Genomic DNA, 21,664 nt, shown 5'->3' with positions numbered 1-21,664 from the left:
TTCCTCACAGAACCGTATTATTGTTTTCATTAGACTCAGGTTGACATGAGAGGTCTGAAGGGCAAACAAGCAGGGAAAAAAGCTTCACTTTGGGCCTTCAGCAACTTTTTAATGTTTCCTTTCAAAAGTACATTTCGGTGCTTCCTCTCACACGCAGGCATGTAGAAACACAAACGCACAACAAATAGCAGACACTGCGAACGGCGAAAGCGCTGACACTCAAGAGTACGAATTTGAACGTGTGAAAACTTACATCCACATCATATACAAATCAAAGCCTCAGTGAATTTGCTTTTGCACCAGTTATTTTTCAACTATTCATATTTTTTTTGGTTGTTTACAGTAAAGGAGGTGGATTTGTGTGTGTATCTCGAGGAGACAATCGACAGGAACGAGCCAGTCGTCTCTTCGACTTCCTGTCACCAGAGACGCCCTGAAAGCTCGGTCCAAGCGACCCCACGGCAGTGTCCGCACGACACACTCCCATGATGCAACTGGACACCTTCCAGTGTTTCCAAAGTAATCTAAGGCCCAACCTCTTTGTTCGGTCAGCCTTTCCAGAGGGCTGTGGCACCGATACGTGTGGCAAAGCTGCAGCCACACGCCAAGAATGAGCACACGAGTCTCACCGCGATGGTGGGAACGTAGTGCAGCAATCCAGGCAAACAATTTTCCAGCTTATCGTTTCTGTTTGCATGTTTGAAAGCGACGCTACGCAGTCGGCCACTCTGGGGACGTCTAATTTGTGCAGGAAGTCCGCAGGGTCACAGAGCAGGCTCTCATTAGAGCTGTCCGGCCATCGAGTGTCAACCAGACCGCGGAAGACATAAAAAGGTGGAAACATGAGCCCCTGCTGGTGCTGCAAATCCGGTCTCAGCAGGTCGGCCTCTGAAATGTGGTATTATTGCTCGTCCCTTGATTCAGGAATTCACAAACTGCACGGTAAGACGCCCCCTGTAGGCCCACTGTGGGATGACACACAGCTGCCTATCTGCTATGTGGGGTTTGTTTCAAGAAAGGAAGAGCGGAGGAAGGCAGATCCCTCATCCATATCCATTAAACCACTCCACTGTGACCTGTTTACCATGTTTATTGCATTATGTTACATTAGAGACATGGGGCTGTGTGCTGAGGCTGCTCACTGAACTACACTCTGCTCATGTGCATCAGAGAGCTCTGTTTCGTTCCCTTCCCTTCCTGCTCCTCGCTCTCCCCGGCTTCACCTTCCCCTACCCCTGCTGGAGTGTACATGGCCCGTGTCCTTTCCACACGCTTCCCTGTGGAGGGCTGGGTCAGGCTGGGACGAAAGGCACAGAGATGTGACCCTCACCATGTTTCCAACACAGGAAAGAAGCCCGGTGGACACAACGTATCTGGAGCCCTAGCCATGTGTCAGCGCGATTGTGCGAGAGGGTAAACGTTGGACTGGACGTGTCCCGGAAACCTGTCCCTCACACGGAGGTCAAAGTTTGACCATGAAGTCCATCTCCGTAAGAATGACTGATCGAAACACTGGGCTTTGAGCAAAACGAGGCACCGAGGAGCAGACCTCACTCCGGTGGGTGGCTGAACGAGGAACGAGACATGTACAAATGGAGAGGTGTGGAAAACGTGGTGTTGCATTACACTTGTTACATGATTTATTTTTGATGCTAACTAAAGCTAGCTAAAGCAACGGAACTGAAGAGGACGGGGCAGGGCCTCCTCGAGGAGGGAGGCAGCCAGTAGGTGTTGGGTGTCTGAGTTGGAGTTGGGAACACCACATCTCCTGCCCTTCCCTCAGCACTGCTCGAAAAACAGTGCTCCCTGCTGGCCCTCAGTGGCAGAGGCTGCGTCGACATGGCTGCTGCAGGAAGCCGCCTCGGACCCGGGCGCCAGGGCGGGCCGCCCGCTCGAGGGCGCAGTTCTGGCGCCGGAGGCGGCTGCGGCCCAGGCTGCCCCTTTCGACCCACATCTGGGCCCGCTGGACCCGGCCCATCTGGGTCACCTTGGTAAGAGCCCTCGCCTGGCAAGCCACCCCACGGGGCACCCTGATGGATATGCCACTCTGGCCACCAGGGGGCGCTGTCTCTGGCACCCTGCAGTCACAGAGGCACGCAGAAATGTATGAAAACGTGAAAATTTTTCTGTTATTGGTCAACCACACAAACCACACAACCACATTAATGTGCCAACACCAGAAAAATAAAAGAAAGACACAAATAAAAGAAGAAGCTGGTAAAAGCAACAGCATTAGCACAGATTCCCAGGTGGGCTGCGGGCAGACTGGGACCACCCAACCTTCTCACCTCAGACTGCAATGCATGCTGTCCTCCAAGGAGGGCTGGGAGGACACAGATATGGATTCCTCAGGGCTTTCAGCCAATAGCACTTCTGCTGGGCTGGCTTCGGGGCTTCCAGCACCATCTAGAGGGAGATACAGGTGAGGCTAGAAAATCACATGGGCCTGGTCAGCGGAAGGGTTCATCAGAAGGACCGTGTTGGAAGATGTTCGTCAGGACCCTCTGCAGTGACTCACCAAGCAGACTGACCAGAAGCCAGTCCCCGTCGTCGGCCTCCAGCACCCGGTGCTTAAGTTCCACGGGGTCGGCAGAGATGTCCTTCATCGCCCCAAAGAACAGACTGCTGAGTCGCTGGAACATGGCGAAAAGGTGGAGATCCCTGTCTTTGGGTCACTAAACTGACTTTAGCTGCTGGTTCCCGTGTTCTTCCTGTGTGGAGAACTCAGCGGCTCCTCGTCACCTGGTGGTTGGAGAGCAACACAGACAGACATAGCGATGCAACTGTTATTGACACTAAAGGCATTAACAGAACACATTAGAGCACTTCACACATAAATGGCAAGGGATGATGGGATGATGGGAATGCCGCCTTTTCTCACTTTTCGCACAGAAAGACAGGAGGGTACGACTGAACAGATCTTTAAAGCAAGCAGGAGGGAGAGTTGAAGAGCCGCGCCGGAACCCTATTCTACTCTCCCAGCAAACTTGCGGAAAGAAGTGGCCATGCGACCTTGCTGAGGTCAACCAGCACCTGGGACGTTTGGAGAAGGTCGACTCCAAGGTGCGGACGGATCCCACGGTAGGAGGCCTCCTTGTCCCACCGCACGCAACCAGGTCCACACTCCTCAGTTCCCACGTATCACAAGATCGGAGTCATGCGTTTGTAATTTCGTAGAGCCCAGCGCGCTTCCACCGCGGTACCCGTGCGGCCACCACCCCCCACCGTCTCTCTGCCCAGCAGCTACGGACAAGGTTGATATCGATGCAGAAAGAAGCCCGAGCATCAGAGCGGAAGTCACGAGTTATGTGGCGCCGTTCTGAACCCTGCCTTTGGAACGTCGGTGTGCAAAGCTGGTACGCATTGACCCCGAAAGACTTAAAGGTGTTACTGGAGCAAAACATGGCTCCACCGACTAGTAATGTGTGGGATTTGAGTACTAACACAAGCAGCAATTTACAGTGTTTCCTTTTAAAATAGGAGTCAGTATCATTTGTAATCCAGGCAATGCTGAGAACTTCCGAAGGGGCTCGGTGGCACAGTGAGTAGCGCTACTGTCTCATAGTGCTTGGGTGGTGTGTGAGGACATGGGTTTGATCCCCCCTCAGTCTGTACGGAGTTTGAATGTTCTCCCTATGTCTACAGGGGTTTCCTAAGGGTGCTCTGGTTTCCTCCCAAAGACATGCTGTTCAGGTTCACTCAGAAAGAGAGAGAGTGTGTGTGTGTTTCACGAATGAGTGACCTATTGTAAGTTGTGTATCTAGCAGTGTAAGTTACCCTGGTGAATAAGGTGTGGGCTGATAACACTACATAGCATCCCTTGGCAGTTGCTTTGGAGAAAAGTGTCTGATAAATGTCAACACTTTTGCAAGGCACTGCAGTTTGGTGGATCTGACTATTTTCCCTTTATCTCAGCTGTCACAGTGTGTCACGGAACTCTCAGTCATGTTTATGGACACCTCATATGCATATTTTTCATATACACTTTCTCCAAAGACGGTTAAGGCATTCACTGACCAGACATACATTTATAAATACACTTCAGTAATCAGAGCTGCACCACAGTCTCACTAAGACACGTAGAACCCAGCCCCCCCACCGACTGGCTCATTTCTAAGGAGGATTAAGTGAGATGCACAGCTTGTATATTAAGTATGTCCCACATAATGCTTGCGTGAACATTAATGACAATGAATTTAGTTTTTATCTCCATGGTGCTTCATCTTTATCTTCTTCTGCAGTGAGTCCTACTGTGGGAGTGTGCGTGTGTGTTTGTGTGTATAATTTTATTAACAATGACTCGCCTCCCCCATCCCCAGCTGGGCCACATGGAATCCATCTGCTGGGGCAGTCTTATTGCAAGGATGGGGTACAGTAGCCATCTTTTACATATATACATGAACATGTATGAATTTATCACTTTTCTCCATAGCAACATACATCTCAGAGGAAGTGCATCAACTACAGAAAAGGAGTTTTAGACACAGACACTGGATTATGGACACACAGCTTGTGTGTGTGACACCACCATGTTGCTGGTTCACATCCCTGCAGCAGCTTCTATAGAAGTGGCATTCAAATAGCAAATATATAAATAATCATAGCAGATGATCCTGGACTCATTTATAGAGCTATCAGGAGAGAAGTGGCTTTCAAAGAGACGGTTTGGAGACCCTTCTCCAAATGCTGGGTGGGATTCTGAAGCTCCGTGGGACCCAGGGAGCATGAACTCTTTGAACACATTAAAAATAAATTAATAATAACTAGTCTGGTGTAACAAAACAAGATGCAGATGTCAAGTCAAAATGTTTGTCTGGCATTTCATGGGGCTGGATGAGAAGCGCAGCACTTTGCATTAATAAAACTGTGCGACCGGGGGACACACACCCACGCAAACAACACACACACGCATATTCAAGTCCACAGGCCCATCAGGAGGCAGCGACTCTATTTTCAGGATTTAACCTTTAAAGCAAGGCAAACAGGATTCCCACCCCCAGGACAATGCCGTTCCCAGACAATCCGTATTTTGGAAAATTACATGCCTTTTTTTCTTGTTTGTTTGTTTGGCTTGGCCACAACCTCCCGAGCAACGGATTCCACATCGTGCCTTGAACTCGCACAAACACACACGAGGGCCTCCAGCGCGCATCTCAACTTTCGCTGATTGACGTGTACAGAGAGAAGAACCCGGGCTGTATTGTGCACAGGTTACAGTTACCACTTCTGCAAAGAGATGTCAGTCATCCAGAGAACATCCCGTCATGAACACCTCCGACGGTTCAGTCGCAGAGGAGACAGATGTGTGTGTGTGTGTGTGAAGTGCCATTCAGACATCAATACAGCTTGACTCTTCCCACTGCAGAAATCCAGATGTACTTTCATATAGGCAGCAGGTGGCGTAGCGGTTCGAACTCTCTCCTTGCAACTTGAGGAGCTGGATTGGAATCCCTGCTTCTTCTGTAGTACCTCTGATCAAGGTGCTTACTCGGAAGTAAGTTCACGCAGTAAAATTAATGTTGTATAAACAGATAAATCTCAGTAATTAACAGTGCACAAATGTAACACCGAGCTGCTCCGGTTAAAGGTGGCAGATAAATGTAAATTTAAAGGTTCAGAAGCTTAGTCTCAAGTCCAGGTCTTTGATCGCTGTGCAGCTCGTGACCCAGTTAGAGCCCAGTCCTCCTTGTGTCATGTAAATGAGGTCACGTGACCTTTTGTTCCATCAGGGCCATCTGTTTAAAGCAGGAGAGCAGGGGTCGCCCGTGCGCTCGCCTCTTTATCCCACATAATTAAGATCCGGTTAAAGCAAATGATCTCACGCCCCTGCAGGTCTGTTAGCCCTTCCCTGTGCTCGAGGAGAGACCGTGATGAGGAACCACGAACGAGGAAGAACGGCGTTGCGATGAAATCGGGTTCTCGTAAGATAAATACTGCAGAAGGTACGGCGGTTAAGGACATGGAGTTGTCACCTGAAGCGTGCTGGTTCGAAGCCCACTCCCAGGTAGTGCGGCAGTACCTTTGTGCAAAACACTTACCGTAAAACACTAAGCCTAAAGTGATCCACTAAAATATGCACAGATCGATCAGATCCTGCAAAGGTTGCTGGATACATGGGAATAATAAGCGAAAATGGTATAGATTCACGCCCCGGAGGTGGTGCTGCTGCAGAACCCAGAGCAAGGTGACGACCCACAGGTGTTCACTACCACGTCCAGTTGTACAGGTGAAAACTTCGGCTAAACAACACTAACAGCAGCCACACACTCATGCGTTAGGTGTGAACTTCAGTAAAAATGTGGGAAATTGAGGTGTTATGTCAGCAAGCAGGAGGAAAAAGCTTTCCTGCCTTTGTATTGCGGGATTTACCCTCGTAATTATTATTGTCAATTAGGAATCATTTTTAATAATTAGGTGTCGCAGTGGTCACACCTCTCACCTTGCAATTAAAGGGCCCTAACCCTGAGCTCATATGGGAAATATTACCCCGAGGTATACGTAGGTAAATGACTGTAAGTAGCTCAGTGTACAAACCGCATAGTAGTTGTAAAGAGCTTTGCAGAAAGTGTCGGATAAACAAACAACACACACACACACTTTCTGAACCACTTGTCCCATACGGGGTTGCGGGGAACCAGAGCCTAACCCAGCAACTCAGGGCATAAGGCTGGAGGGGGAGGGGACACACCCAGGACGGAACACCAGTCCAGCACAAGGCACCCCAAGCGGGACTCGAACCCCAGACCCGCTGGAGAGCAGGGCCCAGTCCAACCCACTGCACCACTGCACCACTGCACCCCCCGAATAATAATACATATTTTTTTAATTTTATAAGGTAGTTGTAAGTGAAAGGTCTTATAATGACAATAATTTCACACAGAATGTTCATCCACATTGTGTAATGAAGCAGTTACTGTATTTCTGGATGCAGCAGCAGCTTCATTCCCAGGACATGACCTTGCATCCTTCTGGCTGCAAATTCATTTCCTGCTTCCCCAAGTAACTGGTTATGTCCTTTTAAGTTCTGTGAGAAGAAAGGCTTTAAAAAAGGTGAAATAAAGCTGAATAGTGGTTCAGCCTAGAGCTGGGAAAACAAAGAGCCTCCACTGAACTGTTTGTAGAGGTCAAAGCCGAAGAGTATTTTCACTCCCATCTATGGCAAGAGAAAATTCTCTGGGGTCTTTACGGAAAGCAGACACATTTCAGTGGGCCGCGCCTTCCGTGGGGCTTGACGCTGTTTCGTTGCCGCTTACTATGATTCAGACGAAAAGGAGACAATTCACACTGACACACTGAATCTATCACGGACTAATGGTTGATGGTGAAGGACACAGCCCTGTAGGTGGAACTTGGATCACAAGCCAAGCAGCCAAAGCCCAGTTAAACAGTATTATATACCTCATACTATCGGTCCCTTGATCAAGGCACTTACCCTCCGTTGACACAGTAAAAAGTACTCTGCTGGATGACTAGGAAAATTTGTGTAAATTGATCTGCAGGAAGGGGTGCGGTGGCGCAGTGGGTTGGACCACAGTTCTGCTCTCCGGTGGGTCTGGGGTTCGAGTCCCGCTTGGGGTGCCTTGCGATAGACTGGTGTCCCGTCCTGGGTGTGTCCCCTCCCTCTCCGGCCTTACGCCCTGTGTTACCGGGTAGGCTCCGGTTCCCCGTGACCCCGTATGGGACAAGCGGTTCTGAAAATGTGTGTGTGTGATCTGCAGGAAAGTGAAATATCAGCAAAATATTTAAATGCATTTGAAAAAGAGTGTGTATATTAATCTGATTCCTTTCCCCAAGGTGACTTACACACTTACTGTATGTCTTTACACTCAAGTCCTTACAATGATTCACCCCATTTATTATTGTCCCATTAATTATTTGTGGCTATTTTTCACTATCAAATTTATATTTCCAGGGTATTAACTGTCCTAAGTTTGCCCTCTGGAGAGAGAAAATATTTAAAGGACATCAGGTACCCATTCGTTTTTCAGGGACTCGATGCTCTCGGTATTTCTGTACTCAGCATCCTAGTTAGGAATTAGGATCACTGTAGCTGCTGAACTTTCTGGGTGGGCAGAGCTGTAAATGACCGCTCCTGGGCTCGGTCATGATGAGCAAGCCTCAACCCACAGAATGTGGGGAGACGGATCCAACACGCATGCCAATGGAAATTCTCCACAGATGGAGTCAGAAGAGAGAAAGAGAGAGAGAGAGAATAAGTGAGAGAGAGAGAGAGAGAGAGAGAGAGAGAGAGAGACAGATTATCAGATTATCATCAGAGAGGAGTTTCTTTAAGCGAAAAGGTTACAGCCATGACTGGAAGTTATAAATAATTACCAACGGATGTGAAAATGTCGCATGGGAGTGGTGTGCGCTGACAGTGTGTGGATACTGATAAGTACAGGAGGAAGAGCTGTGGAAGAGCGCAGTAACGGCTTGTTCACACAGAGGAAACTTTCATTCATAACAGAAGTGGACTGAAGGTCCTGCTGAACCCAGTTAGCGGTTTGCTTGAAGGAAGAAACTCAGAAAGATGGATATGACATCTCTTTTTGTGTGTGTGTGCATCTAAAACTCACCTTTTTTTCTTTTATTCATCTTGGATTATGAGAAGTGTCTACCAAATGCATAAATGTAAATGTAAATGTAATGTAAATAAGTCTCCAGTGGCTGAATAAAGACAAGGAGGGAAGCTGCAAACAGTCTCTGATTGAGTTATTGCTGATTCCTAGTGGAGATGGGTGTCTATATCATAAATGTTCTCCCTACATCATAAATCACACCAGGAAAGGAGAAGCTTGCAGACCATCAGACCGGTGCATGGCAGAACAAAGACGTTCCACAGAATCTTTGAACCACCCACTTTTCAGAAGGGTATTTAAATGTATAAATATTTAGAGGACATTGACGACACCGGCGTGCTTGGCAGGGTATAGAGGAGGGAGCGCAGAGACAGGTCTGCGGTGGCAAAACGCACTGACACCGTATCAGTCTTCGCAACGCAGACCCACCCAAGCGGCCTCCGAAGTGCGCGATGGAGTCACAGCTGGTGGCTAGTAGTGGTGTGGTGGTTAAGGAACTGGGCCAACTGATTGGAGGATAAAATCATAACATCCTTTCTTCAATAATAATAATAATAATAATAATAATAATAATAATAATGGCTCCAGGAAAGCTCTTAGATGCAAAGGGGACCTCGGATTCGAAGGAAATGATCCCTGTCCTTCCGTAACGTCCTGGGACGCCAGGTGGCGCTATGGAAGGGGCTCTACAGGCAAAACGCACAGATGTGTCCTGTGTGTCCTGTGCGTCCTGTGTGATCCTCACCCGGGATAATCTGCACCTGTGTCAGTGCGGGTCACGGAGGGAATAAACCACAAACACTGCGGAGCTGTGCAAATACGACCACATTTTTAAAGAGATGCAGTATCATGTTTAAATAGAGAAAATGATAGCATTTCCAGAAGAATATCCACACAGAAAACAGTATCTGCTACAAATTGGAATACAAATGCAAAAATATAGAAAGTAACTATGCAGATATTCCGGCACAGATACATGGCCCATGGGTCCACACGGATATATGTTGTTAATAAAGCGACACATATTCACTGTAATATTTCCTAGGAGCCCAAGGTTACCCGACACACAATGCAGTTTGCGATCGGTCACCATATTCATACAGTATGTATTATGAGCGCTCGATCCAGATTATCGCTTATTCATTATTGCGGTACAGACAGAGACAGAGAGTACAGTAACCCGCCCTCTGGTAATGTTACACTGCTTCGTTTACCTCTCCGTAAATTATTATGTTGTATCATGTTTTGCCAAGACAGATGTGTCGCTTAGGCAACATAATTACATTATGCATTTAAGTCCTTAAACATGCTGAAGATGGAAAGGGCTGCAGTTACTGTAATTATGATCCATGAACCTGAGAACCTAAACTGTAAAGGGCCGCTTACCTGCCACTCGCAGTTGCGCTAAATGATTTTTTCCCCCAAAAAAACCTTCAGAAAAGGCTGAGGTAGCGGATTTGATGTGGCTTCTTGTTGAACACAGTGAAAAGAATAAAACGTTTCGTTCTCAGAGGTGATCCGTGCGAGAATTTCGCTGAGAGATTAAAATCGGCCGCGGTTTGTGTCTCCTGCCCGTTCTCCGCAAACAGCCCCAGTCCAGAACTGGGAGCGCTGACGAACAGCTGTCAGATCATAATAGCATACGGACACGCCCCGTCTCCGCCCATACGCACAAAGCAACCAATCAGAATGTTACACCGGCTCCTGGCTTGACTTGAACGTGGAGGATGTCTTAACGCCCCATTCCCCGCCCACTCAGACGAAAGAGCCAATCAGAAGGCTACAGCTGCCTCAAACTCCACCTGAAAAGTGTGGAGCGCCAAGTGGAATTGCTGCGCCCGAGGAAGAGCAAAATACAATAAAACGCTTAAAATTAAATGTGTAATAACTCGTAACGACGCTGTCGATAGTTCTCATTAGAAGCTGTAAAATAACAGGAATATCTCGCACTAGGAAAATTGCTGGTCAGCTTCTGCTGTATGTTTTGTGTGTTTCTTTTGTTTTTTCAGCGAAACATTGTTTGGAAAATGAATTGTCTGTATTGGGGGGCGCGGTGGCGCGGTGGCGCAGTGGGTTGGACCGCAGTCCTGCTCCCTGGTGGGTCTGGGGTTCGAGTCCCGCTTGGGGTGCCTTGCGGCGGACTGGCGTCCCGTCCTGGGTGTGTCCCCTCCCCTTCCGGCCTTACGCCCTGTGTTGCCGGGTAGGCTCCGGTTCCCCCGCGACCCTGTATGGGACAAGCGGTTCTGAAAATGTGTGTGTGTGTGAATTGTCTGTTTCAAAAATTACACATTTCTGTTTTTTATATTTCAATAAAATGGGCAGATTCCTTATCTTTATGCTGGCCAAAGGGGGTGCTTTTATGGGAGGGATAAGTATGTTTTGTTCAGTTGTGTTTACACCCTGGGCTTCCCCTGTGTAAATACATACGGACATTTCTTATTAATTGAATAAATTATAAAATATCCAATTCACTTCAGATATAAATTTCTGTCAAACATGTATGATTTATTTACTTATACACATGTTTACTTGAAGTATATAATTCTGTCAAAAAGCAATACTTTCATAAATTGTCAGCATTAAAAATAAAAATCTGCTCAAACCATCACTGGAACATCCTTACCATCACTGGAGAGCCTATACCAGGCCAGAACCATAAGGAGAGCCACTAACATGATCAAGGACAACAGTCATCCCCAGCACAGCCTTTTCACACCCTTACCATCAGGCAGATGCTACAGGAGTGTTAGAGCCAGAACCTCAAGGCTGAAACACAGTTTTTACCCACAGGCCATGAGGCTTGTGAACAACACCCATCCGCTGGCTCTCCACCCATCACAGCAGACACAGTTCACCCTCTGAGCCTGCGAGGTGTCAACTAACCCCCATCCCTCCTACGCACACATACACATCCACAACGCCAGTAACATCAGAGGCCACAGACTACCTCCGCATACCTTGCGCACACAAATACACACCCCTCCTTCAACTCCGAACAAACCCAATCTACCTCTGCAGGACTTTGTACGACTTCCATGTTTACATTGCGCACTGCACACTTTATATACGTGTATAACTTCGTTTCTTGGATTTTTGCACTAATAGTAATTTTTGTAAATTTGTGATTTACGCCTTGTGTTTTTTCTTTCCTTGTGTTTTTCTTTCCTTACGTCCTTACAATTTATGTCATAGGCTGCTGAGAGGATTCACAGAGTAAGAATCTCATTGTATGGTGTAACGAACTGTTTACTGCACACATGACAATAAACTCTTGAATCTTGAATCTTGGATAAACAATTCAAAAAGATGCACTAAAAGTTGTGCTGCCGCTTTAAATTTCCTTCGGGAAGAAGACCCCTCCCCAATGGGTAGGTGGGAGGGGCTTTAACGGCCTCTCTGGAAAGCTGAGCGCCCTTTGAAGGTCCTGTTTGAACACAGCCAGCTCTTTTCCACAGCCAATGGGCTGCTTCGATTTAAATAGGGGGCGTGGCCTACAGTCCACTGCCAGGCGCTGTGAACATTTTCTGTTCCTGCACTTTTGGGGGTCAAACAGCTCTGATTCAGTAGGTGGCACCTTATAATCGAAAAAGCTCGGTCTGAATCCCCCCCGTCACTTCAGCAAGGTACTATATTTACCTTGGCTTGATACTAAGAACAGCACTGTGTGTGTGTAAATGGGTAACTCAAGGTACAAACCTCACATTTGGAAGTCACCTTGCAAAAAGTGTCAGATAACTGTATGACATCATCCTCTCTAGATTGTTTTAAAAATATACATTTATTCTTTCATCCAGTGCTTTTCTCCAAAGTGACTTAAATGATCTCATCAGTCTTAACCAGTAAGTCTGCCCCCCCCCCCCCCCACACACTCTTTGGCCTCATTCTAAAGATGGAAACAGCTTCCACTCCCCTGGGTTAGTGCCCTTGTAAGAGCTTTTGGTGAAGTAAGGAAATTGCCTCATTAATTAGACCTGAAGGGGGGCACGGTGGTGCAACGAGTTTGGCCAGGGCCAGCCATGTGGTGCCTTGCGGTGGACTGGTGTCCCATCCGAGGTGTGTCCCCCCAGCCCTGATCCCTATACTGCTGGATTAGGCTCCGGTTTGCGGCGACCCCGGTTGAGACAAGTGGTTGTAGCCATCGTGTGTGTGTGTGTGTGTGTGTTATCAAACCCGCTTCCTGGACACAGCATTCCAAACCTTGAGCCTATATATTAAATATTGGTGCCCATCAGCTGGATGACATCCCAGGACCTTCACATGATTCGATTGGACGTCCATCTGCGTGCAGCTCAGTCCAGCTGCGTGGAACTCCCAACCTGGATCTTCTGAGCAGGGGCTCACTGTCCAATGTGAGAGCCTACCGTTAGAGCCCAGGGCAAGGTGTTGTACCTCGGTGCACTGTGCTGATCCGTGGAGTCGGTGCTTTTGCTCATCTGGGGCTGATCGTTTATTACCATCACTGTGAGGTGACCGCAAGGAATTACCCTGAATCCCTACAGTTAAAATGGCCCTGCTTACTGGGAGGGTCTTAATTCTCTCACTCTCACTCTCACACACACACACACACACACACACACACACACACACACACACACACACACACACACACACACACACACACACACACACATTTTCAGAACCGCTTGTCCCATACGGGGTCACGGGGAACCGGAGCCTACCCGGTAACACAGGGCATAAGGCCAGAGGGGGAGGGAACACACCCAGGACGGGACGCCAGTCCGTCGCAAGGCACCCCAAGCGGGACTCGAACCCCAGACCCACCGGAAAGCAGGACCGTGGTCCAACCCACTGCGCCACCGCACCCCCTTGGTCTTAATTCAGTTATTCAAAATATTATGACCAAAATTTTTCATTTCTCTCCTTCTCCATGCCTGTTAAATCTTAACCCAAATTCAGTTTTTCACTACATGGCATAACCAATCAATTATTCTTACTTATTTGGAGAAGAAATGCACATTATTGCTCTGCTCTGCACTGCACATCCCAGCAGCAGCACTAACCACTACGCCACCTGCTGCTGTGACCCACTTCTGTTCTGTTGTTCATTTAAAAATACATGTAAAAATGACTCTTGCTGTATAAATGATGACTACGGTACTTGCTTGGTTTGGAATACAAAAAAGTGTCAGACACGTAAAGACCATTGATAATATTTCTCTGACGTTTGGCTGCGATGTGACCTGATAATCAGAAACTGCAGTATGACAGTCAGCAGTGGTGTCTGACATGAGACACGCATGATTCACCATCAGCCTCGCAAGCATCCAAAATATCCACATCCAATAACGTCCTCAAATTTTAATTCGCATTTTTTGGTTTTTTTATAGCTCTGCACCACTTGTATCATGTGATTCTCGTTCCTGCTGGTCTGCTCCATTACTGCACGCTGCCCTGGATTGCGGCCTTGCCTTATTTTCTCACTCTCTCTCTCTCTCTCTCTCTCTCTCTCTCTCTCTCTCTCTCTCTCGCTCTCACAGACACAGACACACAAACACACACACACACACACACACACACACACACACACACACTATTACTGACCCATCCTTCCCTTTAAAGGCACCATGTGGGGAGAAACCCTGCCATGGGAAACAATTTGTCCAGCAAAAGGACGAGAGTGATGCATCCTGGGTTTAAATTCCCTCACGGCTGAAATCCCAGACATGGCACTGAACTTTTAGCGCTGAACTGCTAATCCAGAGACAGATGGTCCAGAGAGAGTTGTGCAGACTACAAGTAATACAGACAAGTACAAATGTGTGTGAATGCTGGATAATGGCAATCAGTGAGGAACATAAGTCCTGGGGGGGTTGGGGGATTGAGTCCCCATGAACCTCAGGGCACAGAGCAGTTTATACCTGATCTTTGTGACTGTGGTGCTGGAGGAGACTTAAAGACACCGTGGACGGGCAGGAAAACAGATGGGTGTTGGATCGGATCATCAGACGATGAGACTGAGATGATCACCCTTTGGACGTGTAATAAGAAGGCTTTATGCTTTTGAAAAGATGGTGATTATGATAAAAGTTGGAGAAAAAAGAGGACGAGCACCAAACAGGCAGGCAGACTCAGTCACAGTAATAGCAGACACTGTAATTACGCTCTAATTACACTGACCTCTTGTGGTAATTTGTGGAATTACAACCGCAAAAATTATTTGCCGCCCGTCATTTCGGACGCAGAAGAAAACTCTTTTAAACCTTTTCAATCTCATGATTTCCCTCAGTTCGTATTTCTTTGTGGCTCATTGTACGCTTATCAGGATTAAAGTCTCTTGGTTTTTTTGGCCATGATGCCTTTTATTTTCCCGACTTTGCCCAAGGCAGCTTGAAATCTGTGCTTTCAGAAGGACAAGGTGAAAATGGGGTGAAAACCAGGGTGAAATTTCTTCTTTTCTTTGTCAGACCTGCAGTGCTTCATCTGAGAAGCTGATTTAATTTTTAGGAGCTTAAATGCCGTGCTGGTCCCATCCATAGCTCTGTCATACCTTTTGTGTCACACTTTTACAGAATCAAGTGATAATTTGTTCAGACATTCAAATAGTTCATCCATCCTTCCCAAAAATCATGCGACACGTGGGATGCATGTCTGCCGTACTTTTCTTTACAAGAAAAGGTTTGTCGAACGCTTTTTTACATGTTCAGGTATTGTACACAAATGATGTAAGCAAAAATTACATGTTTTCAGCAACTTCATTCTCAAAAAAGGACCGGCGGTGCAACTTTATGTACAAATGTGATACATTTGAAACTCGTCACCCTTCCCCTGAAGAGAAAATGAAGTAAAGCGCCAGCCTTGATCTCCATTTGCATCTCCCAGGAATCTAGAGCGCTGGATATACTTCTGCTGGGTCTAGTCGTTCAGCAAGTGGATCATGTGTTTGGAGAAGATCTTATCCCCGCCGGTGTGTGCGTGGATGCCCACCATGGTGATGCCAATGGACCAGGGGGCATTCCTTATGGCCATCTGTAGGTACGTGTGGTTGGCCTTCACGTATTCTCTGTTCTGCAGGAACCCAGCGATGTCCGTGATGGACTCCCTGATGTCCGCTGGAAGGCTCTTCTTGCACAGCATGCTGAAGAGGGGTCTCAGGTAGGACTCGGCCTGCTTGTGGGTGGCACTGGCCAGCTTGCCCTGCACGCTCCGCTTGAGCACTTTGTGTACAACATCCATGTCTCTGTTGCCTGTCCCCAGAGTGACCCCCGAGAGCCTGGAGCTCCTCCGTACTGGTGTCCACTTCACAGACCTTCAGGTCATACTACGTGTCCACCTCCCCTGCCTCATCGATGCCCACGAGCCCATTCAGGCACTGCTGGTCGATCTTGTCCATGGGGGCCCTCAGATATTCTTTCAGGAGCCATGATTTCAGTTTTCCTCAGCCGGTGGGAGGCGTTGTAATAGCACTGAAGAGGTACGCAGGCTCCCCTCGTTCGTGCAGTCGGTTCACTTTCTGGGGCGAAAGGGTCAAGGGCTCCCTGCCTTCTTTCTCCTCAGTCTTGCAGCCAGATCTCCTGTAGTAGCTCACCCAGGAAGGAGCAAGAGGACATCCATGATTTTATATTTATATATAAGTATGGAATAATTATATATTGTTAAATATATATTTTATTTAATATATTGACACAGCTGGTAGCGTAGTGCTTAGAGCTACTGCCTTTGGATCCAAAGGTCGCAGATGTGATCCCCACCTACGACTGCAGTACCCTTGAGCAAGGTACTTACCCTAAATTGTTCCAGTAAAATTACTCAGCTGTATAAATGGGTAAATGATTGTAAGCATGTAATAATTGTGACCTTCACGTTGTAAGATGCTTTGGAGAAAAGTGTCCGTTAAATGTATACATAGAATATATGTTGTTTTCTTTTTGTAGAAGGCTGCTTGTGTATAAGCAGTGCCAGACAAGTGTGTGGCTCCAGGGTCCCTTTTCCGGGGGGTGGGTGGGGTGCGGTGTGCACCGTGAGCTCACAAACCGCTGACCCCTGTCTCATATGCATGATAATAATACATAATAATAAGGACTGATTCCATTGAGATTGATATCCAGCCCGGGAGCTTCCCTCAGCTCGCGCCGCACTGTGATGGAACTCAGATTTATCATTATTAAGTTCATTATAGATCATAACGCTGAAACGGCAAGACGGGGCTCCGATGTATATGGACACAACCTGTTTATATGCTGTTCCAAAAGGAGTTGGGTGGCACTGCATCCTTTCTCAAATTTCCTTTGGAAACGTTAGACTTTGCTTTTTGAACATTTCAGATATTATACAAAATGTAGAGATACACACACAAGGAAAAAGGGATTCGAACCCACGCGTGCAGACCACAGTAGACGAGCAGTTCATCCAGCAAACTACTTTTCACGTTCTTTTGATCGACCAGAACTGATCATAAATGAAAAACTGATTCAAGTCCTGTACTGTAAGAACTGCGGCACTGGTATTTTACCACACTTTACCCTAAACGTAAGAGTATAATAATGGCTTAAATAGGATCTCGAAACGTGCAGCTCTGTCCTCAACTTTCTATCTATCTAATTCGAGGGCAATGAATCTCAAAGAGGTGCGAAATGAGGGAAGCCGCACCTTGTTCTCGAGGCCATTACTCGCTATTATGATGTATATTAACGCACTTAATACGCATTTCCCTCATTTCGCTACATTATAATAGCGAGTAACAGGCTCGAGAACAAGGTGCGGCTTCAGTTCGCACACACTATTAAGTTCTCAATAGCGGACCGAGTGGCACCAGTCCGACCCCTCTGACCCTCCCGACCCCCCACGACTCCCCACGACTCCCCACTACTACCCACCCTGTCCCTGTCCAGGTCTGTGCGGAGCGGGTGTGTTGAGTCCTGCGAAAGCGCTCTGCGTGGGGTACAAACATCTCAGTGTAATGATATTTTTCTTTGTTTTTAAACTCTGATGTTTATCACTCTTTGTATTAGTAAAATGAGATGATGCTTGGATGAGTGAAAAAGTTTATGTCATGTGTATGTTGAGGAATATTTTTGTGATGAAATGTTTGGATGTTTTGTGTTTCTGATTCATGAGGGTGCAGTGGCGCAGTGGCGCAGTGGGTTGGACCACAATCCTATTCTCCGGTGGGTCTGGGGTTCGAGTCCCGCTTGGGGTACCTTGCGATAGACTGGCGTCTCGTCCTGAGTGTGTCCCCTCCCCTTACGGCCTGTGTTGCCGGGTAGGCTCCGTGACCCCGTATGGGACAAGCGGTTCTGAGAGTGTGTGTGTGTTTCTGATTTGGAATATTGGAGAGTTTTACTCTTTGTTCTTATGGTATGAAATAAAGTATAGGGGGAAAAAAAAAATCTCAATGTAATGAAGGTGCTGCGATACGAAACGACATAGAAAAATAACTCAGTTGTTTAAATCAATATAATAATTGGCGGACACGACTGTTAAAAAAAAGCTCATCCTGGTTCAGCTGTAAAGCCCGTGTGTAACTGGCTCTGTAATTCCCACATTCAAATAAATAAATACACATTTAAAAATCACTCCCGATTTGCGTGTTTATTCAATTTTCGTGCTGCGCTGTCGGTGTTTTCTGATGTTTTACCGTGCTCTACCACGCAATCAGAGTAAATTCATGTGACAGAGCTGCACGGAAAGTTTGTGTCCGTTTGTTCACGGCGCGCATTTCTGGCACTTTTAATATTTCCAAAATATTATTGTTTTTTCATGCATTCGCGTGTAGAAAGTGTTTTATACACTCACACTGTTCTCGTTCTCCATTGTTCTAAAATTATGTATTTTATATGTAAGTAATTACATATTCTGAAATTATGTAACAAAATTATGTGATGACCCGTTTTCCCGTGACTGTTTTAAGCTGAAGGTTATTATAATAATGTGATAATAGTGGAATAATCTCGCAGTATTTATTGTAAAAATGGGGAGAAAAACCAGGGTGAATTGGTTCTTTTCCTTCTCAGACCTGCAGCGCTTCGTGTGAGAAGTGTCACACCTTTAGTGTCACACCTTTAGTGTCACGCTTTTACACAATAAGGTGGTTCATTTGTCTTCTGATCAGGTGAATGAGACATTCTTCTGGAAACAAGACAAATACTGTAGTCATTTCTGTGACAAACACTGTGCCTTCATGCTCCGCTTTAGCATGCAGTTAATATTTAAAAACCCTAATACTTGCAAATAAATAAATAAATAAATAAATAAATAAAGTACCTGGATTGCACTATTGAATAGATTTAACAGGTTTTCTGTATTTTTTTTTTAATGGATTGCCAGCCCACCAAAGCTGTCTGGTTCCACACACCGTCCAACTGGACAGGTAAAAATTTCTCTATTCATAATTTCTGACAATTAAAATTTTTATTCAATAAATAAATCCTAAAAACTATCATGCCAATAATAAAATAAAAAATAAAACAATAAAACCAAATAAAACCAACTAATTTAAAGATAGCATGGCAGGACCCTTAAGACACTAAAAGACAAACCCCAATAATTAAAAGGTTTCCTGAATTTACCTTTTTTTTTGCACTTTACAGTGCATTATAGGTCAGTACTTTCCATTCCAGCACCTTCACAATGTAACAGCACTTGTTCTTTATTGGGACACTGCTTGCCAAGAACTGCAGCTCTGATTTGTGCTTTGAAAAAGATACCCCCCCCCCCCCCCCACCCCGAGTCTTGGCCCTGGAATCCCAATGTGCTACAAACTTTGAAGAGTAACAGTTTTTTGAGGAAATCTCAATCCTATGACTTCATAAATACTAACAGCTCTGAAAGCCGAGAAGAAAAAAAAGTACATCCATCTGCAAAAAGAAAAAAGTAAAATCAAAGAAATATTACATCTAAAGCCCTGAAAAAGAAATGTTCAAATTTGGTTTATATACCCCCCTTTTCCAAATTCCCTTTAAGCCACTTCGCTTTAACGAAAGACCGACATTAGTACCTGTTTTCGCAAAGCGAACGAAATCCCACGCGGGGTTTTTGCTTTTACGAGAAAAAGGCGAAAAGCGAAACCTGCGCTGAGCGTTTGTTTCGCAGCGAGCCGTTACAGAGGCAGCGCGCAAACCAAGCAGCGAAAGTAGCGCCACCAAGCGTCCATTCACAGGAACTACACCCTGCATCGCAGCATCAGGCCGATTGAACTGCGTCCGTGAGCGTCTGTGCTTTTTCTCTATTTATTGCGTGCGTCCGTGAGCAGCACGTTTCCTGAAGTGTAAGGAAAGCCCAAGAGAGCGCGTGAGGATGTTACGCTTCGCCTAAAACTGCTCGTAATTCAGCGTTTCGATCCTGGTGAAGGGAATAAAGAGACTGATTGCGCTGCGCTGGACTCGTCTGCGTCCACATTCAATTTCATACTGTTCATTTCCACGCAGATAGATAGATAGATCCCACAAGGGAATTTATTATTATTATTATTATTTTAGATAGATAGAATGTTGGAAGTTGCCCAAGTTACTGTTGGTTCTGCTAGTAGCAAAATGGTCTCTTTCAATTCGCATCCAGTGAGGAGTAAAGTGGAAAGTCTGTTGCTGGAGTGGACTGATGATGGGTGTAGAAGTGTGGTGTTTCCTTGCTCTGTGAATCTGGATACATTATTTCCACCTGATTTAGACTCTATTTATCATATCATTGATTCATTCCTGCTTTTACTGCATGTTCGTGTCATTTTAGGTTTTATGTGTTGTTTGGTATGATTTCGTAGGTTATTTTTTGGATCTGGGAACGCTCGAAAAGTTTCCCCATATAAATTAATAGTAATCGCTTCTTCGCTTTACGCCATTTCGGTTTACGAACGCTCTACTTTCGGATAGCGGGGCAAACGGGTGTTAATTATTGGTGTATTTCAAAGAAGATCAAAAGAGTAGCCAGATGGCTCAACAGATTTAGAAATGTTTAAGGCACAAATTAAATAGAGAAGGGATTTTGTTTGTAACTAATGCTATGCTAATGCAATCTTTTTTCAGAGGTGATGCTTAGGATCTCACACACACACACACACACACACACACACACACACACACACACACACACACACACAAGCGATTCTCTAGAAAACTGGGGAAAAAACATTCACAGAACACGGTAAAAGTTTTAAACCCCTTGACTGTATGCGCTTTCGGAGGAGAAAACACATTTTACATTTCATGTTCTCCAAGTTTTATTCTAATTGCCACTCGAATACACACATATTTCGTTAAAAGGGTGGAAAAGTGAATTATATGTAAATCGAAAACAGTGAGATAAAGTAAATATTATCCAAAGTAAGTAAATTAGGTATGTAATCCAAGCAATGAACGTCGTTATTATCCCTAAAATAAATTTCACTTGTATTTAAAAACTGTCCATCACTAATAACCGCTTGTCCAAAGTGATGTATTTATCATTCTTTTCGTTTTATACAAAGAATTATTCGATCACTATCAGCAGTGCGATGAGGTGTAAGTAAATCCGATTTAAAATCTCTTTTCTCTTATTTGATTTATTTATTCTTTAAAAGACTTTTCACGTAGTCCGGCCACAGATAATGGGATCAGAATGGATTACCAGCCCACCAAAGGTGTCTGATTCCACACACTGTCCAACTCGACAGGTAAAATTTCTCCATTCATCATTTCCGACAATTAAAATCTTTATTCAGTAATTAAATCCTAAAATTATTATACCAATGATAAGTTCAGAAATAAAACAATAAAATCAGTAAAACCAACTAATGTAAACTCCACGACGGGACTTAAAACAAGGGGGTGAATTATGCAAAATAATGTGCTCATACGGTGTGGGGTCGCCGAACAAAGAGGTGTGAACTCAGGGACGGTTTCTGTCCATCCCGAGCAATCAGTCATTTTCTCTTTTTTATTATGTATATGAGCAAGGTGTCAGGGGTTTGACGTCACGGTGCCCCCCCATCACTTTGTAGGTGATGCTGGAACACCGCGGTCCCCAGTGTCCCAAACATCCACAGCGCACCTCCGACCTCCAGCTCCGCTCCAGCAGGGACTTCGCATCTGTCTCACTTTGTCCAGGTGTGGACACCCTGTCCTCGTGCCGCCGCCCCGACATGCCGCGGTGCTTCC

General features: G+C 45.9%; 1 pseudogene; it reads right to left on the bottom strand.

Moving 5' to 3' along the window:
• Positions 1 to 15,323: 15,323 nt before the first annotated feature.
• On the bottom strand, positions 15,324 to 21,650 carry LOC114909089 (pre-mRNA-splicing factor 18 pseudogene; annotated as a pseudogene).
• Between the last annotated feature and the right edge of the window lie 14 nt (positions 21,651 to 21,664).

Source organism: Scleropages formosus, chromosome 5 (genome assembly GCF_900964775.1).
Source record: "Scleropages formosus chromosome 5, fSclFor1.1, whole genome shotgun sequence".
NCBI classification, from domain to species: domain Eukaryota; kingdom Metazoa; phylum Chordata; class Actinopteri; order Osteoglossiformes; family Osteoglossidae; genus Scleropages; species Scleropages formosus.
This window is presented reverse-complemented; position numbering and strand designations above follow the sequence as displayed.